The sequence below is a fragment of the Pristiophorus japonicus genome, chromosome 12 (genome assembly GCF_044704955.1).
Source record: "Pristiophorus japonicus isolate sPriJap1 chromosome 12, sPriJap1.hap1, whole genome shotgun sequence".
NCBI classification, from domain to species: domain Eukaryota; kingdom Metazoa; phylum Chordata; class Chondrichthyes; family Pristiophoridae; genus Pristiophorus; species Pristiophorus japonicus.
This window is the reverse complement of record NC_091988.1, coordinates 109,158,424-109,185,763: the sequence shown is the minus strand read 5'-3', so window position 1 is coordinate 109,185,763 and position 27,340 is coordinate 109,158,424. Positions and strand designations below refer to the sequence as shown.

General features: G+C 49.2%; 1 long non-coding RNA gene across 1 annotated transcript; it reads left to right on the top strand.

Moving 5' to 3' along the window:
• Nucleotides 1–3,370: 3,370 nt before the first annotated feature.
• Nucleotides 3,371–7,508, top strand: LOC139277419 (uncharacterized). The gene is made up of 3 exons (XR_011596081.1): nucleotides 3,371–3,441; nucleotides 5,538–5,719; nucleotides 6,991–7,508. It is a non-coding gene; the product is annotated as an uncharacterized lncRNA (long non-coding RNA).
• The last annotated feature ends 19,832 nt before the right edge of the window (nucleotides 7,509–27,340 follow it).

Genomic DNA, 27,340 nt, shown 5'->3' with positions numbered 1-27,340 from the left:
CCCCATCTAGCTCGTTGGCCACGAAGTATTAGTCAAGTCGCTCCACAAAGGTTTCCCAATCATCCCCCTCTGAGAATTTCTCCAGGATGCCCACTGTTTTCTGCATCTTTGGGTTCGCTATCTGTATCTCGTCGCTAGTTGTTATGTATGGAGAAAGAGTCAGACTGAACACTGTGAGCTCAAAGTAAAGTGTGACCTTAGTCTTTTATTGCAGGTCTCCAGAGTGCCTCTCCAACCTGCGAGACCTCCTTATATACCTGTGCTTCCTCCTTATATACCTGTGCTCCCAAGGGATTATGGGATCCCATGGGACTCCAGGGGATGAGTCCTCTGGTGGCTGTACAAAGTATATACAAGTTTACATATATAACAGTTTCTTTAATCAATACTGCGACCACCCCCCTCCTTTTTACCCCCCTCTCTATCCCGTCTGAAAACCCTGTAACTAGGAATGTTGAGCTGCGATACTTGCCCCCCTTTCAGTAATATGACTCAGTAATAGCTATAATATCATACTCCCACACATCTATCTGTGCTCTCAGCTCATCTGCCTTTTCCCTAGACTCCTTGCATTGAAGTATATACCATTTAGCACAGCCAAACTCACATATTGTCTGTTTTCTCGCCTTTGTTTCCTCTGCCTTCCAAACTCGCTTACCAATTTTCTGCCTTCCATTTCCAACTTTTCTTCTCTCCCTTCTGAATCGACTCTCAGATTCCCATCCCCCTGCCAAGTTACTTTAAACCCTCCAGAACAGCACTAGCAAACCACCCACTCCCCCCGGGGCAAGGACATTGGTCTATGGCCCTGTTGAGGTGCAACCCGTGCAGCTTCTACAGTTCCCACGTCCCCAGAACTGTCCCCCAATGCCCCAGGAATCTGAAGCCCTCCCTCCTGTGCCATCTCTCCGCCACACATTCATCTTCTCTATTCTCCTATTTCTCACTAGCACATGGCACCGGGAGTAATCCGGAGATTACTATCTTTGAGGCCTTGCTTTTTAATCTCGTTCCTAGCTCCCTAAAATCTGCCTGCAGGACCTCATCCCTCTTTCTACCTATGTCATTGGTGCAGATATGGACCACAACCTCTGGCTGTTCACACTCACTTCTCAGAATGTCCTGCAGCTGCTCAGTGATATTATTCGTCTGCAGCCGCAGAAACGCTTGTCTGTTTCCCAAACTAATCGAATTCCCTACCACTATAGCTCTTCCACTCTTCTTCCTCCCCACCTATGTAGCATCCCATGGTGCCGTGGACATGGTTCTGGCTGCACTCCCCAGAGGAACCTATGCCCTCACCAGTATCCAGAACTGAAAAGTGGTTTGTGAGCGAGATGCACTCAGGGGACTCCTGCCCTACCTGCCAGGTCCTCCTGGTCTGTCTGGCAGTCATCCATTCCCTCTCTGCCTGCACACTCTTAAACTGCGGAATGACCAGTTCCTGAAATGTGCTATCCGTCTCATAGAAACATAGAAAATAGGTGCAGGAGTAGGCCATTCGGCCCTTCTAGCCTGCACCGCCATTCAATGAGTTCATGGCTGAACATGGTCTCGCCGTAACACCAGCCACCACTCATGCTCCGAAACCCAGAACTTGAGCTGCTTCAGCTGGTGACACTTCCCACACACCTGGTCATCCGGGAGTTCTCACAATATGTGCATTCCACTGAACTGAGCTGCCCTACCGTGCCTGTATTTATTAAAATAACTAAAATATACCCCACTGCCCTAACTTAGAGAGAAGACAACATGCTCACCAAACAATCACCTGCTGTTCTGTGATATCTCTTCTTTTTTTGGAAATACACCATGGACGGTATGCCGCCGATCAGGTTCGCGCTGTTCCTCGCTCTCTCTGTTATGTCCCGCCGCTGCCTCCGATTGAACTGAATTTAATTCCCCAGCGACGTGGGAGCATTTGAACTCGTGTCTCTGGATCACTAGTCCAGGCCTCTGGATTTATTGGTCCAGTAACATAACCACGCTGCCATCATTCGCGCATGTCCGATAAGGGATGCCATGCCAATGAAGGAGATGGGGCACTGAGCCTGGTCACTGATACGGGTTTAAAGGAAGAGCCCTGGGGATGTGGGAGAGGTTTTAGGAGCTGATTCCACAACATGGTCTGATGGTGGGACACAGGATGCCAGGATTGGACAAGAGGCCAGAGTTCGGGGAGGGGAGAGGTCGGGGGGCGGTTTGGGGAGGGAGAGGTGGGGAGGGGAGAGAGATGGGGTGAGAGACATGGGGATGGACTGATGGGGCGGGATGGGGAGAGAAACATGGGGAGGGTGACACAGGGCGGGCTGGGGAGGCGGAGAGAGACGGGGCGGGCTGGGGAGGGGGAGAGACGCGGGACGGGCTGGGGAGGGGGAGAGAGACGGGGCGTGGGGAGAGAGACGGTGTGGGCTGGGAAGGGGGGTGAGAGACGGGGCGGGCTGGGGAGAAGGGGGGGGAGACTTGGCGGGCTGGGGAGGGGGAGAGAGACGGGGCTGGCTGGGGAGGGGAGGGGGAGAGAGACGGGACGGGCTGGGGAGGGGAGGGGGGTGAGAGACGGGGCGGGCTGGCGAGGGAGAAGGTCAGCCCAGGATGAGAATGGGACAAGGTTGGGGCCCGGGGAGGCAGCAGGTTGCGAGCTGAGGTGCTGAGCTTCTGAGCTTTGCCGAATGGGGCTGCAGGATGGCATTGAGCGCACCATTTCCAGCCAATGGGCTCGCCGGCAGCCTCGCACGTGACTCTCAGCCAATGGCGGCCTCGAGCTGCAATTTGAATGTCGGCGGTTGGCGTGGCCCTCGCGCCCACCTGCGCAGGCGCGGTTCTGCGGGCGGGCTGACCAATGGGATGTGAGCGTTTGAGCGGGGCCGAGGCCCGGTTAGCGCACAGCTCCATGAGCAGCCCCTCAGCGATTCACTGCGGGCATCGCATTGGGCTCTGCAGGTTGGCGGCAGTGGTAGTGAGCGAGCGGCTCAGTGATTGAGAGTTGCCTTTCGTCTTTGCTCAGTGACAGTCTGTCGCCCCTCTCCCCGGCTGGGCTCTCCTGGTGTCCGGGGCCAGGCTCAGCTCTGAGCCAATCACAGCGTCAGCTCACAGAGTCAGCCAATCACGGCGCCGGCTCTCAGCGTTAACCAATTATGGTGTCGGCTCTCGGTGTGAACCAATCAAGGCTCTCATTGTGAACCAATCACGGCGCCGGCTCTCAGTGTGAACCATTCACAGCACCAGCTCTGAGTGAGCCAATCACAGCGCTAGCTCTCAGTAATACAATTACAGCACCAGCTCAGAGTCAGCCAATCACGGCGCCGGCTCTCAGATTGAGCTAATCATAGGACCAACTCTCAGAGTGAGCCAATGCTCTCTGTGCCACCATTCTGCTGCAGAATGTTCACTCCTGGGAGAAGCCACACTTTGTCTCAGCAATGGTCTGGGTAAGGATAAGGGGTAAGCCATTTAGGACCGAGATGAAAGAAACTTCTTCACCCAGAGAGTGGTTGAGGCCAATTCACTAAATATATTCAAAAGGGAGTTAGATGAAGTCCTTACTACTCGGGGGATCAAGGGGTATGGCGAGAAAGCAGGAAGGGGGTACTGAAGTTTCATGTTCAGCCATGAACTCATTAAATGGCGGTGCAGGCGAGAAGGGCTGAATGGCCTGCTCCTGCACCTATTTTCTATGTTTCTATGTTTCTAAATACGGCTTGATCGCTGCCTGATCCCCGGGACAGTAATTCCACTCGGGCAGTGGTGCTAAATGGGCGGCATCGCTTCGCTCACTTGTTCCATGCCCTTTGACTCAATGGAGCAGAATATTGTCCGAGATGGAGAACGAGCGGCCGAGGCCATTCTGCCTGTCTTGCCCCACCGCCCGCGACAAATTTTCACACCGAGATATCTAGGGGTTGGTTTCTAACTTGCTGCCCGGGCGTTAAACTGGTGAGTGGATCGATCAGCCACCCGTTGCAGAAACCGCCTGATTTTCACTTGCGTTGAGATGAATGGGATTAAAATGAAGCGGGTTCTACAACGGCCAGCTGATCCATTCCACCAGGCACTGCCCAGACTGCAAAGGGGAAATACAAACCCTTTCTCTTTTGTTGTTTGATTTTTAGATTTAAAAAAATAATTGTGCTGGATTTTCGGTTGTGCCATTTTCCTGGTGAAAACGAAGGCGGGGCGGAAAAGTTATCGTCCGGGTAATGTTTGCGCTGTGTGGAGAAATTTTTACCATTTGTGCCCTGCGCCAGGAGCACAAAGGGAGGCAGTGTACAATTTTCGCCGTGCAAAAATGGGAACCTCGCCAACAAGGTATTGGTGAGGCCACACCTGGAGTACTGCGTGCAGTTTTGGTTTCCATATTTACGAAAGGATATACTTGCTACGGAGGCAGTTCAGAGAAGGTTCACTAGGTTGATTCCGGAGATGAGGGGGTTGACTTATGAGGAAAGGTTGAGTAGGTTGGGCCTCTACTCATTGGAATTCAGAAGAATGAGAGGTTATCTTATCGAGACGTATAAGATTATGAGGGGGCTTGACAAGGTGAATGCAGAGAGGATGTTGCCACTGATGGGGGAGACTAGAACTAGAGGGCATGATCTTAGAATAAGGAGCCGCCCATTTAAAACTGAGATGAGGAGAAATTTCTTCTCTCAGAGGGTTGTGAATCTGTGGAATTCGCTGCCTCAGAGAGCTGTGGAAGCTGGGACATTGAATAAATTTAAGACAGAAATAGACAGTTTCTTAAACGATAAGTTATGGGGAGCGGGCAGGAAAGTGGAGTTGAGTTCATGATCAGATCAGCCATGATCTTGTTGAATGGCGGAGCAAGCTTGAGGGGCCGTATGGCCTACACCTGCACCTATTTCTTATGTTCTTAACGTGCGGGGCCAGGAGTGCTCTGAGAGAGGCCTTGGAGGAGGGAGAAACATTCACAAAAACATTCCAAACACATTGCCCACACCACCACAGCACAAATCACTACGAAAAAACAAAGAAACACTGGAACTTACCTTTTTTGCAGTTTGTTTACCTCACCGCCGCCAGCAGGGCTTGACCACTGTGGTCATCGCGGAGTGCACTTCAGGGCGTACGGGTCGGGTGCGAGTCGGAACTACTGCCGGTGTCACAAGAGGCGCTGCATGCCTAGCGCAGCTCTTCCCGGTAGTGCTTCTAAGCACCGCCGCAAAACCGGACCAGAGGATCGCGACCCGACGCAAAAGACCTCACTGCCCCGTTTCTCACCGGGGAAGGTCAAAACCCAACTAAACCTGGTGCGCAAACGACCCGAAAATCCAGCCCATTGTTTTCATTTGTTAGCAATCCTCATAGATTTTCTTTTTCAGATTTTAACATTTTTTGAGAATCAATACAATTTGCAACTGGAATTATCCAGGTTTCTGCTCCATGTTGCCTCTCTGCTGGGAAGAACTGATCTCCATGCAGGATCCCTTAGCTGAACCTCTAAACGGCACCTGGAAATCTGAACCTGCAAACTAGTTGTCAATGGCCATTTTGTGAACATTTATTTTATTCGTTCCTAGGATGTGGACATCGCTGGCATTTATTGCCCCTCCCCAATTGCCCTTGAGAAGGTGGTGGTGAGCTGCCTCCTTGAACTGCCGCTGTCCCTGTGGTAAAGGGAATTCAACAGTGCTGTTAGGGAGGATGTTCCAGAATTTTGATCCAGCGATGCTGAAGGAAGGGCAATATATTTCCCGATCAGGTTGGTGTGTAACTCGGAGGTGATTCTGTTGTCATGTGCCTGCTTCCTTCCATGTGGTATAGGTCATGCGTTTGGGAAGTGCTGTCAACAAAGCCTTAGAGTTGCTGCAGTGCAACTTGTAGGATTGGGGCTCTGCTGATGTCATTTATGTGTCTGCCCACAAATGATGTCATTTCAGGGCATGCCTCTCTGATGATGTCAGGCACTCAGTGCTTTGCTGCTTTTAAGGATGAGTGGGGGCTTTGTGCATTTCTTTGTAAGGGTCTGTTACAGCTGCTTTGAGTCAGTTTGTTGCAATTTGTAGTGTTACAATTGATTGTCCATTTTGGTTGTATAATTTTACTACATTAGTTATATAATTATAGTGGTTTAAATCACAATAGTGAATCGTAGTCGTGACAGGCACGACTGCATTAATATCAGCAGTGAATTGTATTGGTAAGAACATAAGAAATAGTAGCAGGAGTAAGCCAAATGGCCCCTCAAGCCTGCTCCACCATTCAATGAGATCATGGCTGATCTGATCTTGGCCTCAATTCCACTTTCCTGCCTGTTCCCCATATCTCTTGACTCCCCTATAGTTCAAGAATCTATCTATCTCGAATATATTCAATGACCCAGCCTCCACAGCTTTCTGGGGTTGAGAATTTCAAAGATTCACAACCCTCTGAGAGAAGAAAGTCCTCCTCATCTACATCTTAAATGGGCGACCCTTATTCTGAAACTATGTCCCCTAGTTCTAGATTCCCCAATGAGAGGAAACATCCACTCAGCATCTATCCTGTCAAGTCCCCTTAAAATCTTCTATGTTTCAATAAGATCACCTCCCAGTCTTCTAAACTCCAATGAATACAGGCCCAACCTGCTCAACCTTTTCTCGTAAGACAGCCCCTTCATCCCAGGAATCAACCAAGTGAACCTTCTCTGAACAGCCTCCAATGCAAGTATATTCCTCCTTAAATAATGAGACCAAAACTGCATGCAGTACTCTCGGTGTGGTCTCACCAATACCCTGCACAGTTGTAGCAAAACCTCCCTACTTTTATACTCCATCCCATTTGCAATAAAGGCTGTTAGAGAGAGATTTTCCCCCAGGGCAGCGGCACCTGTAGTATAGATGTCAGAACGAAATATGTAATTGTAGTATTAAATATGTGTGTGTAAAAGGTACAAAGATGGCTGCTCGTGGATTAGCAAAGCCCCAAGGGATGTCAGCCAGCAGAAAAGAGACTGAATTCTTAGATACTGATAACGGCTGTGTTCTCACGCAGAAACACACCACAGCTTTGCAGATGTTCCCCAGACGAGACGTCCTGGTCTATGATAGAACAATACGACTCTGTAACAGGACTAGGATAAGGAGACTGCCCAAAGAACAGCACTCAAGGACAGTAAGATAAAGAGGGGCCTGGACTAGGCCACAAGATTCTGAGTAACTGTTAGCAACACTTCTCTTGACAACACACGAGCCACCTAACGTTTAAAGACTAACTCTATTGGTTTAATTGAATCTATATGTAATCTATAATCAATATGATTGGATAGTGTCCGGCCGAAATGAGCTGATGTAACTGTAGTAAACTGTTGTAAAACATATAAAAATCCATGAAACCCTTTGTTTGGCGGAGAGAAGCGCCTGAATCGTCCAGTGGCTTCATCTCCCCGCTGGCGTAATAACCGTTTTGACGTTTGGATGCGACCCAGAGTGACGAGTGATTTTTGGAGGATACATTCATGATAACAATGGCGTCATGAACAGGATATTGCAGAGGCCGTGGAGACACACCTGGAGAATCCGGGTGAGTATGGGCAATAAATTCCGGGAAGAAGGGATCAGATGGTGTCCGGAGGCCGACGCAATATCCAACCTGTGGGAAGGGTTGGACCAACCGGCAAAACAGTGGTAGGTAGTAGTTAAGGAGGCGTAGAGCACTGCGGGAATTGCTTAAACGTGTTTTAAGAATTGCATGAGTTTGTGTAATAGCAGATTTGTAACCTGACAGTAGCTAGAAAACGGCCTACTACAAGTCACGTCGGTACATGCGGACCGCTGAGAGTAAGGTGTTCCACTACAAGTCACGCGCGGACCTCTGAGAGTGGATCTTTAGCGAGCTACCCAAACAATATCTGAGTTAGAAACAGCCTCCTACAAGTCACGCTGATGCAGGTGGACCACTGAGAGTTAGACCTCTAACTATCCTCAATACTAAATATGGCCAATATAACAACTGAACACAAGTGGGGGGGTCCCTTACCCGCCACCTGGCGGAGAAACAAAAGAAAGTAATAGAAAAGGCCTGGGTTCTAATTCTTCGAGCCCACGTAAAATTAACAGAGAAAGTAAATCAATCATGTATTAATCTATCATCATGTATTAATTTAAAAAAAAAGAGAGCCGGCCAAACAATAAGCTTTGTTGAATGAAGAGAGACTTTTGTGAATGTCTGTATTTGAGTGAGAGTGCTTGAGTGTTTTTTTGACTGCGGAATGAATTTTTCATGTGTCTGAAAGCCTGTTTGGAAAAGTGGTGGAGCTATCTGTTTGTTTTAGCTCCACCCACTCTTTCAGACAGAGTGAAAGTTTTTTTTAACCCTTTGTAGTGTTGTCCTGTATGTAGAAAGTTTTAAGTTAGAAATGCAGGTGTGGATTTATTCGGATGATAAGTTACGGAGCTAGGAAATGCCCAAAGGATATAGGTTTGTTGAGCAAAAGATTTTAAAAAAAAATACATGGTCCCGGTGGTTTAAAAAAAAAATTATTTGACATGCTCACTTGCTTGTTGAAAGAAAACCCGCAATCATCGATTATATTGGGTTGAAAGACATAAATTTAGTCTGGGAATGAGATAAAGAATGCCTTTTTAAAAAAAAAAAAGCCTGCGTGGGTCTCTCGAGGTTGCGGGCTGGGAGAAGTACGCTCCCATTTTCCTTTGTGTAAAACCTTGACGCGAAAGCTTCTAGCTCAGCAAAAAGAGTTTTAAACAAAAGATTGGCATTACAAAATTTGAATTAAGAGAAGGCACAGCAAAATACTGAGATAGATTCAAACTAAAAAAAAATTGAATTAAATCTGATGTTAAAACGGCAAGATTTAGCAATTTAGAAAAGGACATTGTAACGGCCTTGAAACTGGAACATTTGAGATAACGAAAAGCAGCTCTCAAAGCCTACGTGCTAGACTCCGTTCTAGTTATGGAAAAGACAAAAAAAAGATAAAGACGCAGCCTTGAAAGAAAACAAATTGAACGAATTTGAAAGAAAAAGTGTCTTCGATTGTCTGATGATTTTAAATTAACAAATTTACTGAGACACTATTTACCGAGACACGAGCCCTCTGTGTAAAATACAAAACCTAATTTGAAGAAAAAAAAGGACGTAACGTACTAAATAGGTGCTGAAGAAAAGAGTGTTTGCGATGGAAAAAGACACAACTTACTAAATACTAGTTGATATTGGCTGTGAAAAAAGATATTATGAGAAAGTTTCACTGCAGTTTGAAAAGATTTCCAGAATAGACGTTGTTTATCAAGAAAAGTCCTGAACAATCTAAACAAGCAGGAGGGTTTTGAAAATAACGAGGAGAAAAGATCTAAGCTATGCGAACTCCGCACAGAAAGAAAAAAAAACTGGGAATTAGAAAATCTTACCGATTTTAAAATTCTTATAGAAAATGGAACTGGCACGGAAGTTTAGATTTTGTGCTGGGAGAGATTTGCCCAGTGAACGGGACCGTAAAAAAACCCCGAAATGTTGGAATGTATACAGCTTGTGTGAAATTGAATTTAGTAAACAAAATAGCTATTAAAAATGTGTGGTCTCGTTTTAAAATAAAATCTTTGGCAAGCACTTGAATTAGAAGTTAAGAAAAAAAAATTGGAGTTGAATCTAAAATGCTTTCTTTCCTGACGAGAAGACTTTTATTATGACGGCTTTACTAATGATTTCTGCTGTTTTAATGGATTCCTAATTTCTAAGCAAGTTTTGAAGGCACAAAGACTTTTAAAAAAAATTTTGGATGATTACGCAAAGTCACGTAATGACATCAGGCTTTCTTACAAACCTGTAAAGGAGTTAACCCTTTCCATTGACAGCTGTTTTATACTGGATATTATTAATTTGGATTTCTTAATAGAATAAAGAAGACTCACCTGACAGAGTAAATGGTGGGATAGTCAGGCTAAAAAAAAAATTAAAATAGAACTAGTCTATGTAATAATACTTGCTTGATACAATAAAGAGATAGATACTCAAACAAAACAAATTCAAGAGTTAAAAGCTAAGATAAATAAGCTAGAAGAGATTTTAAAAAATGGGACCAGACAGATAGTGCAGTGTGCAGCCATAGCACCATCATAAGAACATAAGAATTAGGAGTAGGTCATCTAGCCCCTCGAGCCTGCTCCGCCATTCAAAAAGATCATGGCTGATCTGGCCGTGGACTCAGCTCCACTTATCCGCCCGCTCCCCATAACCCTTAATTCCCTTATTGGTTAAAAATCTATCTATCTGTGATTTGAATACATTCAATGAGCTAGCCTCAACTGCTTCCTTGGGCAGAGAATTCCACAGATTCACAACCCTCTGGGAGAAGAAATTCCTTCTCAACTCTGTTTTAAATTGACTCCCCCGTATGTTGAGGCTGTGCCCCCTAGTTCTAGTCTCCCCGACCAGTGGAAACAACCTCTCTGCCTCTATCTTGTCTATCCCTTTCATTATTTTAAATGTTTCTACAAGATCACCCCTCATCCTTCTGAACTCCAACGAGTAAAGACCCAGTCTACTCAATCTATCATCGTAAGGTAACCCCCTCATCTCCGGAATCAGCCTAGTGAATCATCTCTGTATCCCCTCCAAAGCTAGTATATCCTTCCTTAAGTAAGGTGACCAAAACTGCACGCAGTCCTCCAGGTGCGGCCTCACCAATACCCTGTACAGTTGCAGCAAGACCTCCCTGCTTTTGTACTCCATCCCTCTCGCAATGAAGGCCAACATTCCATTCGCCTTCCTGATCACCTATGGCAATAGAGCCAATGTACCCCACGGTGGGGAGGCCACAAACCCAATCTAACCCTTGCCTCCGATTTCACAGAGTGACCTCGACATGCATGGATAAAAGATGAGTAGACCAGAACCTAACACCTGGTGATGACCAGGATCTGCTTAAAATTTGCAGATAAAACACCCACCGAGATGGAATCAGAATGGCCACTTCAGCTCTGCAGCATGATACAAGGGATCTCGACACTCATACAAGCATCAGATAACCAGGATGGACTACGGGGGATGCAGCAAATGCAGGAAAGAAACACTTACCCGAACTATGGGATCTTGTTTAATTTAACTAATGCAATATGTATCCCAGCAGCCAAGGACTGGAGCAAGGACAGAACTTATTTTAACACATAATGTTAAGCATGGAATTATTTTTGATCAATATTTCAGGCATACAAATGCCGGAGTATTGTACAGAACAGGCAAGGAAGATATATCGTGTATTAAGTAAGGTTGTAATGCAGCAAGCTGCCGATGCCATGGGTGCCAGTAGGTTCCGAGAGCAAGAGCAAGTGCATCGGCATAAGAGGGGAATAAGTAATGATGCTGCTACTGGCTTTAATACCGGGATCTCCATAGTAAACTCACGGGATATACAAGGGCTGAATGAAAAAGTGGAACAACTTAAAGAGGTGATGAAGGAACTGTTCGAGCGGGCAGAGTAGAATCAGAAAGACCAAGCCGACTTAGGAAGGGAAGGCATGGAGATACAGTTGGATGGAATTTCAGTAATCGAGACACATGCCAAAACAATTAATCGTCTAATTGACAGAGAAAAGGAAGATGCCGGAAAGCTCCGACAAGGGCAATTCTGTCACACTTATGGTTTGTGGATGGTGGGACAGGTATGACACAACCTTGATCAGATCCAAAGGGGGGAGGTACCGGACTGGATAGACAGCTCACATCTGGCTCAGCTAGCCAAGCTGGAGGGGACACTGGATAACTACACTCTGAAGGGACTAACCAGAGTATACCCAGCGATCCCAAACTGCCAGATGGGCACAGCTGCGGGAGTGGGGATTGTCTTGATGATCCCTATAGTCACACGAGACTCAGGTCCATTTCCCCTTTATCAACTGGAGAATATCGGGGTTATATGGGACAATGCCTCCCTCCGTTACTATTTAACCATAGACTCCGCTATCCGTAGAGATAACACGCTATAAGGCATCTCCCTGACAGGGTGCAAACAAAGGGGCGAGATCACGGTGTGCCCCCACCCTGTGGGACAGGGAGAATTAGATGAGTGTGGTTTTAATCGAACCGATGGATGCATTTTGGAAATAGTACCCGCCCCTACACATTTTGCTCGGGCCGGGTACGGAGGCAAAGGGAGATACTGTGTCTCCACCACGGAACATTCATATCAGTATAACGGCTTGCAATGCCAGATCCCGCAACCAAACTTCTGCTTTACACCCTTACCACCCGTTACTATAGGGCAAGCCCGCATTATCCAAGTTAGACGGCGAGGTACTGAAATCATTGACGCCACCAATCAGCTCCATGATCACCTGCAGGACTATGACAAGCCAGAACAGGCCCCTATTCCCCATTATATGTACAACAACGGAAGTTTAGCACCAAAGCTCAGATAAGCAAGAAAGTCGGTGTGACAGATGAAAGGGGCGATTCGAACTATATTAATTTGATCTAAGCAACTGGGACTCCTGAAATCGCGTGACTGGCCAGCACGTTGAAGCAGGGAGTACCAGGTGATACAAAAATATAAATCATATAACATTAAATTAATGTAGGTTCCAGGGGGCTAGGACTAGCCCCTTTACTGAAAGGGGGGAGTGTTAGAGAGAGATTTTCCCCTAGTGCAACGGCACCTGTAGTATAGATGTTAGAACGAAATATGTAATTGTAGTATTAAATGTGTGTGTGTAAAAGGTACAAAGATGGCTGCTCGTGGATTAGCAAAGCCCCAAGGGATGTCAGCCAGCAGAAAAGAGACTGAATTCTTAGGTACTGATAATGGCTGTGTTCTCACACAGAAACACACCACAGCTTTGCAGATGTTCCCCAGACGAGACGTCCTGGTCTATGATAGAACAATACGACTCTGTAACAGGACTAAGATAAGGAGACTGCCCAAAGAACAGCACCCAAGGACAGTAAGATAAAGAGGGGCCTGGACTAGGCCACAAGATTCTGAGTAACTGTTAGCAACACATCTCTTAGCAACACTTCTCTTGGCAACACATGAGCCACCTAATGTTTAAAGACTAACTCTATTGGTTTAATTGAATCTATATGTAATCTATAATCAATATGATTGGATAGTGTCCGGCCAAAATGAGCTGATGTAACTGTAGTAAACTGTTGTAAAACATATAAAAATCCATGAAACCCTTTGTTCGGCAGAGAGAAGCGCCTGAATCGTCCAGTGGCTTCATCTCCCCGCCGGCGTAATAACCGTTTTGACGTTTAGATACGACCCAGAGTGACGAGTGATTTTTGGAGGGTACATTCGCGATAACAATGGCCAACTTTCCATTTGCCTTCCTAATTACTTGTTGTTCGTGTGGGCTAACTTTTGCGTTTCATGTACAAGGACCCCCAGATCCCTTTGTAACACAGCATTCTCTCTCCATTTAAATAATATTTTGCTTTTGTATTCTTCCTACCAGAGTGGATAACCTCACATTTTCCCACATTATACTCAATCTGCTAAATGTTTGCCCAATCACTGAGCTTGTCTATACCCCTTTTCAGACTCTTTGTGTCCTCCTCACAACTTGCTTTCCCATCTATCTTTGTATTATCAGCAAATTTGGCTACAGTACACTCATCCAAATCATTGATATAGATTGTAAATAATTGAGGCCCCAGCACCGATCCCTGCGGCACCCCACTAGTTACAGGTTGCCATCCTGAAAATGACCCATTTATCCCAACTCTGTTTTCTGTTCATTAGCCAATCCTCTATCCATGCTAATATATTACCCCCAACACCATGAGTTCTCATCTTGTGCAGTAACCTTTTATGTGGCACCATATTGAATGCCTTTTGGAAATCCAAATACACTATATCTACTGCTTCCCTTTCACCCACCCTGCCCGTTACATCCTCAAAGAACTCTAATAAATTTGTCAAAAATCATTTCCCTTTCATAAAACCATGTTGTCTCTACTTGATTGTATTACGATTTTCTAAATGTCCTGCTACTGCTTCCTTAATAAAGTATATCCTTCCTTAGGTAAGGAGACCAAAACTGTACACAATACTCCAGGTGTGGTTTCACCAGGGCCCTATATAATTGCAGTAAGACGTCTTTACTCTTATACTCAAATCCTTCTGTAATAAAGGCCAACATACCATTTGCTTTAATTGCTTGCTGTACCTGCATGTTAACCTTCAGTGATTGGTGTACAAGGACACCCAGGTCCCTCTGAACAACAACATTTCCCAATCTCTCACCATTTAAAAAATACTCTGCTTTTCTATTTTTCCGACCGAAGTAGATAGCTTCACATTTCTCCACATTTTATTCCATTTGCCGTGTTCTTGCCCACTCACTTATCCTGTCTATATCCATTTGAAGTCTCTTTGTATGCTCCTCACAACTTACATTCCCAGCTAGCTTTGTATCATCAGCAAACTTGGATATATTACATTTGGTCCCCTCATTCAAATCATTGATAGAGAGGGGGTCAGCTCAGTCCCAGGAGAGGGGGTCACCTCAGTCCCAGGAGACGGGGGTCACCTCAGTCCCAGGAGACGGGGGGTGACCTCAGTCCCAGGAGTCGGGGGTCACCTCAGTCCCAGGAGAGGGGGTCACATACCCAGGGGTAGGGGGTCACAGTCCCAGGTGACGGGGATCACAGTCCCAGGTGATGGGGGTCACAGCCCCAGGAGAGGGGGGTCACCTCAGTCCCAGGAGACGGGGTCACCTCAGTCCCAGGGGTCGGCGGTCACAGTCCCAGGAGACGGAGGTCACCTCAGTCCCCGGAGCGGAGAATCACCTCAGTCCCGGGAGACGGGGGTCACCTCAGTCCCAGGGGTCGGGGGTCACAGTCCCAGGAGACGGAGGTCACCTCAGTCCCCGGAGCGGAGAATCACCTCAGTCCCGGGAGACGGGGGTCACCTCAGTCCCAGGGGTCGGGGGTCACAGTCCCAGGAGACGGAGGTCACCTCAGTCCCCGGAGCGGAGAATCACCTCAGTCCCGGGAGACGGGGGTCACCTCAGTCCCAGGGGTCGGGGGTCACAGTCCCAGGAGAGGGGGTCACCTCAGTCCCAGGGGTCGGGGGTCACAGTCCCAGGAGAGGGGGTCACAGTCCCAGGAGTGGGGGTCACAGTTCCAGGAGGCGGGGGTCACCTCAGTCCCAGGAGAGGGGGTCACCTAAGTCCCAGGAGAGGGGGTCCCAGTCCCAGGAGACGGGGGTCACCTCAGTCCCAGGAGAGGGGGTCACCTCAGTCCCAGGAGAGGGGGTCAACTCAGTCCCAGGAGATGGGGTCCCAATCCTAGGAGACGGGGGTCACCTCAGTCCCAGGAGACGGGGTCACAGTCCCAGGAGAGGGGGGTCACCTCAGTCCCAGGGGTCGTGGGTCACCTCAGTCCCAGGAGACGGGGTCCCAGTCCCAGGAGAGGGGGGTCACAGTCCCAGGAGACGGGGGTCACAGTGCCAGGAGAGGGGGTCACCTCAGTCCCAGGAGACGGGGTCACAGTCCCATCCCAGGAGAGGGGGTCACAGTAGCCCAGCAGACGGGGGTCACAGTCCCAGGAGAGGGGGTCACCTCAGTCCCAGGAGACGGGGTCACAGTCCCAGGAGAGGGGGTCACCTCAGTCCCAGGGGTCAGGGGTCACAGTCCCCAGGAGAGGGGGTCACAGTCCCAGAAGAGGGGTTCACCTTGGTCCCAGGAGACGGGGGTCACCTCAGTCCCAGGAGACGGGGGTCACCTCAGTCCCAGGAGACGGGGGTCACCTCAGTCCCAGGAGACGGGGGTCACCTCAGTCCCAGGGGTCGGGGATCACCTCAGTCCCAGGAGAGGGGGTCACAGTCCCAGGAGAGAGGGTCACAGTCACAGGAGAGGGGGGTCACAGTCCCAGGAGACGGGGGTCACCTCAGTCCCAGGGATCGGGGGTCACATTCCCAGGAGAGGGGGTCACATTCCGAGGAGAGGGGGTCACAGTCCCAGGAGACGGGGTCACAGTCCCAGGAGACGGGGATCACCTCAGTCGCAGGAGAGGGGGTCACAGTCCCAGGAGATGGGGTTCACCTCAGTCCCAGGAGATGGGGTTCACCTCAGTCCCAGGAGATGGGGTTCACCTCAGTCCCAGGAGAAGGGGGTCACCTCAGTCCCAGGAGACGGGGTCACAGTCCCAGGAGAGGGGGTCACATTCCCAAGAGAGGGGGTCACAGTCCCAGGAGACGGGGTCACAGTCCCAGGAGAGGGGGTCACCTCAGTCCCAGGAAACGGGGATCACCTCAGTCGCAGGAGAGGGGGTCACAGTCCCAGGAGATGGGGTTCACCTCAGTCCCAGGAGAAGGGGGTCATCTCAGTCCCAGGAGACGGGGTCACAGTCCCAGGAGAGGGGGTCACCTCAGTCCCAGAGGTCGGGGGTCACAGTCCCAGGAGACCAGGTTCACCTCAGTCCCAGGAGACGGGGTCACAGTCCCAGGAGAGGGGGTCACCTCAGTGCCAGGGGTTGTGGATATCTGAACGGAATATATGGAATTAAGGACAGTAAGATAAACGGGATATATGAAAATGTATAAGCCATGGAAGAATAGCTGGGAGAATGTCAGATTGCAAATAGTGCAACATCAGCACAGCTAACAGTCTTTCTCAAGGTTTCAAGTCACTAATCCTGCCAATAACATCTAATTATAACATGAAATAAATCTGCAGAATTGCAAGGTCTCAGTTAATAGTCACACCATTAGATTGAAACATTTAGAGGCAATGCTTGAGCTTTCAAGAAGAACATCTCATATAGATTGACTAATGAGTGGCTGAGTTAGACTGTCAATCCATTTGTATTTTGTTATCTGATTTCAAAACTGTATAACTGTTAACGCTTTACGATGTAACTTCACCTATCCGTAGAGAGTGTGTACGCTCTATCCAGAGAGTATATCTTCTGTCTGATAGATCTTACTGGCCGGTAATAAAGACTGCTTTGTTCAAAGCACAAGAGGTATTCGACTCAGTAATTTTACTGAACCAGATTGAGGTAAAAGAATCCAGGAATTGACATTTGGTGTCAGAAGTGGGATCTCAACGGACGACTGCCGAAAACTTGCGAATTAAGAGCCAGACTAGCCTTGGACGAGACGAGGGGAAAGTGGCCACTGGAGTGAGTATGATTTCAATACTAATCCAGTTTCCCCGGTTTCAAAAGTCTGAAGAAAGTTTAGCCACTCGCTGGTTCTCAGGTAGTGTCTGAACGAGATCCAGGACAATCTGGTGAATACCTTTCAAACATAGAATAGGGATAGAGATAGGGAAATTGCACGATGACGCAAACCAAGCGGCGACTTGGAAAGATAGATTATAGTTAGAGCTAGATAGGGATAGATGATCAATCATGGATCCAAAAAATTAATAGGAAAGAAAAGAGACTCTTGTGAATGTCTGTTTAAATGAGAAATGCTTCTGTGATTTTTACTGAAAAAAAAAAGCCGGGGAGTTGTGGTTTGTTTTATCTCAAACAGAATGAAAGTTTGTTTTAACCCTTCGTAGTGTTGTCCTGTATGTGGGAAGTTTAAGAGTGTGAACCTTATTGAATTACGTATATTCGGATGATAAGTTACGGAGCCAGGAAATGCCCAAAGGATAGGTTTGTTAAAAAAAAAGAAAAAAATTACATGGTCCCGGTGGTTAAAAAAAAAAAGAAAAACTTGTTGAAAGAAAACATTCAGAGAAGGCACAGCAAAACAACTGAGATGGATTCAAAAGGATTCAAAAAAAAATTATATTAAATAACACGACCTTGAGGCTGGAACAATTGAGATAACGAAAAGCAGTCCACAGCCTACGTGCCAGACTTCTCTCTAGTTATAAAAAAAAAGTAACGTACTAAATAGGTGCTAAAAAAAAAATGTTCTGAGATTTTAAATTATGAAAAAAATTCCACTGCAGTAAAAAAAAATCACTCCTGTCCAGTTGGCAGAAAAACTCCATTAAATTAGGGCTTTCATTGACTGATTGAATTTAAACTGCGCAGTAACGCGAAAGGATAGGGAAATTTGGAGACTAAAAGAAATTAATTAAGGCTCATAAGAAATCAAATTTAGAAAATTAGGCTCACAGGGAATAAAATGGGGATTTAAATAGAGGATAAGTGTTCAACTCAGGTACGACGTCGACCTTGTATATCACTTGGCCCGTCTAGGCTCTGATTGAATTTAAAAAAAAAACCCCGCAGCAACTCGGAAGGTAGGGCCGATGCGAACGCGCAGCGGCGCAGACGCACAAACAACGCGAGATGCGCAGCGGCGCGAGCGTGCGGCCGAGAGGAGAAGGGCCGAAGCGAACGCGCAGTGACGTAAACGCGCAGTGACGCCGACGCGTCGTGACGCAGAGGCGCAGCAACGCGAATCGCGAAAGTCAGTGCTAATGTCAGTAAGTCTTTGTAAGTCTTAAGTGTTTAGAGTTTTAAGTATTTAAATCGCGCGGCGACGCGAACCGCGCAGCGACGCGGGTAAGTGTTAGAAGTCTTTGTCTATCTTGTATTGAAATCGCGAGGCGACGCGAACTGCGTGGCGATGCGGGTAAGTGTTAGAAGTCCTTGTTTATCTTTTAAAGTTTTAAGTATCTTAACTCGCGCGGCGACGCGATCCACGGGTCGACGCGGATTGCGTGGCAACGTGAATTGCGAGGCAACGCGGATTGCGCGGTGACGTGAACTGCGGGGCGACGTGGGACTTTTAAGAATCGTGCGGCGACGCGAACCGCGTGGCGACGCGGGTAAGTGTTAGCATTAGTAAAGTTTGTTTATTTGGAGTTAGTTAAAGTCAGTGTCAGTTTCTGTAAAGTCTGTGTCTATTTTTAAGTTTGTTTAAATTGCACGACGACACGAACGCGTAACGACACAGTAATACGAGGGGCAGCGTGAAAATGGATAATCAGTTAGATAAAACCACGGATGCGGATAGTCCGCTACAAAAGTTATGTGAGGAATTCCCTGAAAGAGCTGAAGCCTTTAGAAAATTATCAGGAGCCCTGAATAAATTATTAGGGGATGACCAGTGGCCTCTAGGTGGCACTAGAAGCGTAGAGGTAGAAAAAAAAGCACAGGGATTGTTAACAAAAAATTAATTAAAAGATGCATCACTTCTGTCAAGTTGGCAAACAAATGCTATTAAATTAGGACTTGCATTGACAGAGGGAACACATGTTAAAACTATAGACGTCTTAAAGAAAGAATGTGCGCACGAGAAACTTGCTAAGAGATCCTCTGGGACCTCTGAGAAAGGTATTGATCAACTACAAGTTAAAATGGCTGGCTTTGTGTTAACCAAGGCTGATGATGAAATTGATGAGTGGTCACTGACTCAGCGCCCAACGGCGCCTCCCGCACCCCCTGGCCTCTTGCTCCAGTCCTCTTCCCAACACCCTCCACCTAACACTCCGGTAAAAAGAGTTAGGAACAACCCCATATCACCAAAGCAACTAACCCAAACTGACTCCTCATCCTCTGATAGCGATTCGGATCCCCAGTTCACAGGCAATATAGCCGAAAGGACCAGATCTCACACTCGAAAGGGCAGAACTATATCTTCTAGTCAATCTGTCAGTCCAAGTTGTGAAAGACATAGCAAACACCCCCGCCGATCGAGACGCAGAACTGTCAAGCAGTCAGACAGCTCTGAAACATCCTCTGGCCTAGAAATGATTTCCAAGATCCCAAAGTCCCGACACCAATTCCCTGTCAGACCAATGCCAAACCCTGATGCACAACAAGCTGCAGACCACCTCTCTATAGATGTCTGCGATCTTCAAACAACTATTTGATTGCTCACGCTATCCGGACAGATGGAGAGGACAGTTAGATATTATTGGCAGGAAAAGATAGGGGGGGGGGGAGGTGCGCCCCCAACCCGGGTCAAGACTGAATACGTGACTAGAAAGGAAGAGCCATCTCGGGAGGAAGGATCAATAGAACCGTAGTGTTGCATACAGGATTGGATAAGCAAGGATACGGTTATACTAAACAACCAAACGGCCCGAGCCCTGCTAATAAACCTCCCTATTGTCCCCGGCATGGTATGGGAAGAGGCCGGGACTGGGTGAGAGGAATTGACTGTTTTAATTGTGGGCAGGAAGGACATTGGAATAAAAATTGCCCCTACCGTCAGCATGGAAAAGGGGGGAGAGGAGGATCTTACACTAACTTCTCCCAGAAACAACCCCTTTGGTCAATTGTCTCCCAATTGACTACACAGCTTAATTGTGCAGGGATCCTCCCCGGACGACGAACCCATTCTGAATGAGTGGCAACCCTTTTTGATAGATACGGGAGCCTTCATGTCTTCTGTACAATCAAAGCTTAAACTCCCTGCCTCTACTGAAACACAGGAACTTTCAGGATTCCTGGGACAAATCTCGACATTCCCAGTGTCAGAACCAGTTAAAATGGGTTACCAGGAAGAATCGGTGGAACATCGAGTTGTTATCACAACCAATCTGGACTGTAACTTGATGGCTAGAGACCTCCTTTGCAAATTCCAGTTGCATTTGGAGTGTGGAGATAATGGGATTATTGTAAAACAGGAAACCCTTAAGCGGCAGTATTATACCACTAGAACCCCTCAGTGGTGGTCTCTGGACCTGCCGCAGGCACCCTATCACGTGACCCTAGCATACGATCCCAGTGGAAAGAATCAGGACCTGCAGAACTTTTATCAGGATCACGAAGGGGAAGTGAAGGGAATTCTATTAGGGGCTAGAGTGACTGGACTGGAAAGAGAGGCAGATTTTGTGGAAGTGGATAAGAATCTGTGGAAACAGCCCCTAACAATGGCACCGCATATTGCACGTGAAGTATTAGCCCCTCACCATGCTAAAGATTTGGGAGTTATGGTACGCAAGGCCATAGATGAGGCTGACCCTACTAGCCGGGATGTGCAAATCGTAAAACATGGCCGAACAGTCCAATTTCATGGGGACCCCGAGAAGGTCTTAACGACTCTACAGCATCATACTGGCTCGGACATACCTGACTATGTGGATCCTCATGTGTGGGCAGAGGACCCCTCCCAAGTGGGTTATACTCCCATTGATCGGATTGAGATCCCAGTGCAGGGCAATGTGGACTGGCCCTCTATCCGACAGAACCCACTGAAATCACAGGCAATCCTAAACTGACCTTTCGGCACTGTACTGCAATTAATCCGGCCTGTTTTCTTACTGAGCCACCCCAAGATGAGGAAGAACCCAGTCATGATTGCTTATCTTTAATTTAAGAGGCCACATCAGTCAGGGAAGATTTAGTTGATGTACCAATGGAAGATCCAGACTGTATTCTTACTGAGCCAACCCAAGATGAGGAAGAACCCAGTCATGATTGTTTATGTATGTTGACGGAAGTACTTCTATTAATCCAGAAGATACACGAATCTCAGGATACGCCATAGTAAACCAGGAGAATCAGGTCTTGGAATCTGCCGCTTTGAAACCGCCTATTCTGCTCAACAAGCTGAACTATTCGCCCTCACCCGAGCCTGTATCTTGGCCAAAGATCTCAAAGTCAATATCTATACCGACTCTAGGTATGCCTTTGGGGTGGCCCATGATTTCGGACAATTATGGAAAAATAGGAGATTCCTAACCTCACGGGGGAATGAGATATCTCATAAACAGTTAGTATCTGATTTGTTGCAAGCCCTCATGTTCCCCAAACGCATTGCCATTGTCAAATGTACCGCCCACACTACCGGAAAATCTCTGGTTGATATAGGGAATCGTTGTGCTGACCAAGAGGCCAAACAGGCCTCTCGTGACCAACAGATGGTAGTGCCCAAAATTATGAGTCAGACTAAAAATCCTGCGAAGGATAAGTTAGCCTCGGAAAAACCAATGCCAACCATCCAAGATGTTATAAAAGCACAGGAGGACGCTCCTGAAAAAGAAAAACTGTTGTGGAAATATTATGCATGTACTTATGACAATGTTTCTAAACTCTGGACCACTCCCGCGGAACAGACTTGCATGTCTGACAAGTTGGCTCTATGAGTTATTGAATGTATGCATTTTGCTACTCATTGTGGAGCAAGGACCACGAGTGACACACTTTTGGCTACTTGGGGGCACCCTAGACTCCAGGCGCTCACCCAGAACATCAGTAGTCGTTGCCTGGTTGGCCAGCAACATAATCCAGGGAAGGGAGTCCCCTGTGATTGGGGTAAAACGCCCCTACCCGAAGGTCCCTTTGAGACATTTCAGTTGGACTACATTGAGTTGCAAAAAGTTCAGTGTTACAAATATGTGTTAGTAATAGTAGATGTGTTTAGCAGATGGATTGAAGCCTACCCTAACCTGGACAATAAGACTCAAACTGTTGTTAAGGTGTTAATGAGGGAAATTGTTCCTAGATATGAGATCTCAGCTCGACTGATGACCACCTATGTTCTTTCTCTGACTCAGGCTCTGCGACTAGTTCACAACCAGGTTCAAGATGCTCACCTCGACCTCCCAGTTTTACCCGAATTTCCCTCGTGGCACCAGGGAAGTATGGATTCGGAAGGGATTAGAGCCACAATGGGAGGGGCCTTTTTAGGTGTCACTCACTACCCCCACTGCAGCCAAGGTTGAGGGGAAAAGTGCCTGGGTTCACCTGCACCACTGCAAGCTCATCACCATTTAAACAAATTTTGCTGGTTAGTCTAATTCCTGTTTCTGTTCCAGATCTCCTCTTCCCCATAGCTGAACAAGGCAGTTGAAGGAGGATCAGTTTGAACTTTTACCTGTAAGACAGCCAAATACACTGACGGAGACCTGAAGAAGGGAAACGGGAAAACAGAACTCTTTTTATCAGCTAAATAATTGGACTATTTATAAGATGAGACTGTGTCTGTATGCCACTGTCTGCATAATAGTGTTGATATGACAGTTTTGGCGCACGGGAAGGAAGACAAAGGCGAGAGCTCCATGTAAACACCTTTTTGTATATGTCTTGCGTTTATGCGGAAAAAGGGCACTTCACTAGATGCTGGGTGTATTCACATATCCCTATACATTCCAAAGGGGGAATTCCTTTGCGCACCGTTCCCCTGACCCTAACTGAGACTGTTAGATGGATTCAAAGAAACGATATTGGAACAGGTAGCTAACCGCACTGCTGAGGCTCTGGAGGGCATCACAGCTGAAATGGTAGCGATAAGGACCGTAGCATTACAAAACCGAATGGCCCTCGATTACCTGTTAGCTGAGAAAGGGGGAACTGTGCCCTGATAGGATCTGAATGTTCCACTTACATTCCTGATAGTTCAGAAAACATAACCCACCTTGCCGATCACATAAGGAGGGAGGTGAAGAAGTTATCCACACCAGCAAAGGAACTTAGCAGGTTTGATTGGTTTCTGGGTGGATCTTGGAGATCCTATCTAATACATGGGGCAATTGTTCTCATCGTAGTAATAATTACCTGCTGTTTGATTGTTGGTTGCCTTAACCTCTGCTGTAAAGTAATGATGACAAGGTTAGCAGACCCTCTTGTGGTCAAGGCTTCCCGGGTTATGATCCAACAAACTAGAGAACTACTCAACAATAATATGATTCTGGAAAGGGAGTGCGAACGGATGAATGCAATACTCATAGAATGATCCTAAATGTTATCATAGAATGATAAAAGGGGGGATGTGGATATCTGAACGGAATATATGGAATTAAGGACAGTAAGGTAAACGGGATATATGAAAATGTATAAGCCATGGAAGAATAGCTGGGAGAATGTCAGATTGCAAATAGTGCAACATCAGCATAGCTAACAGTCTTTCTCAAGGTTTCAAGTCACTAATCCTGCCAATAACATCTAATTGTAACATGAAATAAATCTGCAGAATTGCAAGGTCTCAGTTAATAGTCACACCATTAGATTGAAACATTTAGAGGCAATGCTTGAGCTTTCAAGAAGAACATCTCATATAGATTGACTAATGAGTGGCTGAGTTAGACTGTCAATCCATTTGTATTTTGTTATCTGATTTCAAAACTGTATAACTGTTAACGCTTTACGATGTAACTTCACCTATCCGTAGGGAGTGTGTATGCTCTATCCAGAGAGTATATCTTCTGTCTGATAGATCTTACTGGCCGGTAATAAAGCACAAGAGGTATTCGACTCAGTAATTTTACTGAACCAGATTGAGGTAAAAGAATCCAGGAATTTACAGGGTCGGGGGTCACATTCCCAGGAGAGGGGGTCACATTCCCAGGAGAGGGGGTCACAGTCCCAGGAGACGGGGTCACAGTCCCAGGAGAGGGGGTCACCTCAGTCCCAGGAAACGGGGGTCACCTCAGTCCCAGGAAACGGGGTTCACCTCAGTCGCAGGAGAGAGGGTCACAGTCCCAGGAGGTGGAGATCACCACAGTCCCAGGAGAGGGGGTCACCTCAGTCCCAGGGGTCGGGGGTCACAGTCCCAGGAGATGGGGTCACCTCAGTCCCAGGAGAGGGGGTCACCTCAGTCCCAGGAGAGGGGGTCACCTCAGTCCCAGGAGAGGGGGTCACATTCCCAGGAGAGGGGGGTCACCTCAGTCCCAGGAGAGGGGGTCACTTCAGTCCCAGGAGAGGGGGTCCCAGTCCCAGGAGACGGGGGTCACCTCAGTCCCAGGAAAGGGGGTCCCAGTCGCAGGAGAGGAGGGTCACAGTCCCAGAAGACGGGGGTCACCTCAGTCCCAGGAGACGGGGTCACCTCAGTCCCAGGAGAGGGGGTCACCTCAGTCCCAGGAGACGGGGTCACAGTCCCAGGAGAGGGGGTCACCTCAGTCCTAGGGGTCGGGGGTCACAGTCCCAGGAGTGGGGGTCACAGTCCCAGGAGAGGGGTTCAACTCAGTCACAGGAGAGGGGTTCACCTCAGTCCCAGGAGACGGGGGCCACCTCAGTCCCAGGAGAGGGGGTCACAGTCCCAGGAGAGGGGGTCACAGTCCCAGGAGAGGGGGTCACCTCAGTCCCAGGAGATGGGGTCACCTCAGTCCCAGGAATGGGGGTCACATTCCCAGGAGAGGGGGTCACCTCAGTCCCAGGAGAGGGGGTCACCTCAGTCCCAGGAGAGGGGGTCCCAGTCCCAGGAGACGGGGGTCACCTCAGTCCCAGGAGAGGGGGTCCCAGTCGCAGGAGAGGGGGGTCACAGTCCCAGGAGACGGGGGTCACAGTCCGAGGAGAGGGGGTCACCTCAGTCCCAGGAGAGGGGGTCACCTCAGTCCCAGGAGACGGGGTCACAGTCCCAGGAGACGGGGTCACCTCAGTCCTAGGGGTCGGGAGTCACAGTCCCAGGAGTGGGGGTCACATTCCCAGGAGAGAGGGTCACATTCCCAGGAAAGGGGTCATAGTCCCAGGAGACGGGGTCACAGTTCCAGGAGACGGGGTCACCTCAGTCCCAGGAGAGGGGGTCACCTCAGTCCCAGGAGACGGGGTCACAGTCCCAGGAGAGGGGGTCACCTCAGTCCTAGGGGTCGGGGGTCACAGTCCCAGGAGTGGGGGTCACAGTCCCAGGAGAGGGGTTCAACTCAGTCACAGGAGAGGGATTCACCTCAGTCCCAGGAGACGGGGGCCACCTCAGTCCCAGGAGAGGGGGTCACAGTCCCAGGAGAGGGGGTCACAGTCCCAGGAGAGGGGGTCACCTCAGTCCCAGGAGATGGGGTCACCTCAGTCCCAGGAATGGGGGTCACATTCCCAGGAGAGGGGGTCACCTCAGTCCCAGGAGAGGGGGTCACCTCAGTCCCAGGAGAGGGGGTCCCAGTCCCAGGAGACGGGGGTCACCTCAGTCCCAGGAGAGGGGGTCCCAGTCGCAGGAGAGGGGGGTCACAGTCCCAGGAGACGGGGGTCACAGTCCGAGGAGAGGGGGTCACCTCAGTCCCAGGAGAGGGGGTCACCTCAGTCCCAGGAGACGGGGTCACAGTCCCAGGAGACGGGGTCACCTCAGTCCTAGGGGTCGGGAGTCACAGTCCCAGGAGTGGGGGTCACATTCCCAGGAGAGAGGGTCACATTCCCAGGAGAGGGGTCATAGTCCCAGGAGACGGGGTCACAGTCCCAGGAGAGGGGTTCACCTCAGTCCCAGGAGACGGGGGTCACCTCAGTCCCAGGAGAGGGGGTCACAGTCCCAGGAGACGGAGGTCAACTCAGTCCCCGGAGCGGAGAATCACCTCAGTCCCGGGAGACGAGGGTCACCTCAGTCCCAGGGGTCGGGGGTCACAGTCCCAGGAGAGGGAGACACCTCAGTCCCAGGGGTTGGGGGTCACAGTCCCAGGGGTTGGGGGTCACAGTCCCAGGAGAGGGGGTCACAGTCCCAGGAGAGGGCGTCACAGTCCCAGGAGGCGGGGGTCACCTCAGTCCCAGGAGAGGGGGTCACCTCAGTCCCAGGGGTCGGGGGTCACAGTCCCAGGAGAGGGGGTCACATTCCCAGGAGAGGGGGTCACCTCAGTCCCAGGAGAGGGGATCACCTCAGTCCCAGGAGAGGGCGTCCCAGTCCCAGGGGTCGGGGGTCACCTCAGTCCCAGGGGTCGGGGGTCACAGTCCCAGGAGAGGGGGTCCCAGTCCCAGGAGAGGGGGTCACCTCAGTCCCAGGAGAGGGGGTCCCAGTCCCAGGAGACGGGGGTCACCTCAGTCCCAGGAGAGGGGGTCCCAGTCCCAGGAGACGGGGGTCACCTCAGTCCCAGGAGAGGGGGCCACCTCAGTCCCAGGAGACGGGGTCACAGTCCCAGGAGACGGAGGTCAACTCAGTCCCCGGAGCTGAGAATCACTTCAGTCCCGGGAGACGGGGGTCACCTCAGTCCCAGGGTTCGTAGGTCACAGTCCCAGGAGAGGGGTTCACCTTGGTCTCAGGAGACGGGGGTCACCTCAGTCCCAGGAGAGGGGGTCACAGTCCCAGGAGACGGGGGTCACCTCAGTCCCAGGAGACGGGGGTCACCTCAGTCCCAGGAGACGGGGGTCACCTCAGTCCCAGGAGACGGGGGTCACCTCAGTCCCAGGAGAGGTGGTCACATTCCCAGGAGAGGGGGGTCACCTCAGTCCCAGGAGAGGGGGTCACTTCAGTCCCAGGAGAGGGGGTCCCAGTCCCAGGAGACGGGGGTCACCTCAGTCCCAGGAAAGGGGGTCCCAGTCGCATGAGAGGAGGTTCACAGTCCCAGAAGACGGGGGTCACCTCAGTCCCAGGAGAGGGGGTCACCTCAGTCTCAGGAGACGGGGTCACAGTCCCAGGAGACGGGGTCACCTCAGTCCCAGGAGAGGGGGTCACCTCAGTCCCAGGAGACGGGGTCACAGTCCCAGGAGAGGGGGTCACCTCAGTCCTAGGGGTCGGGGGTCACAGTCCCAGGAGTGGGGGTCACATTCCCAGGAGACGGGGTCACAGTCCCAGGAGAGGGGGTCACAGTTCCAGGAGAGGGGTTCAACTCAG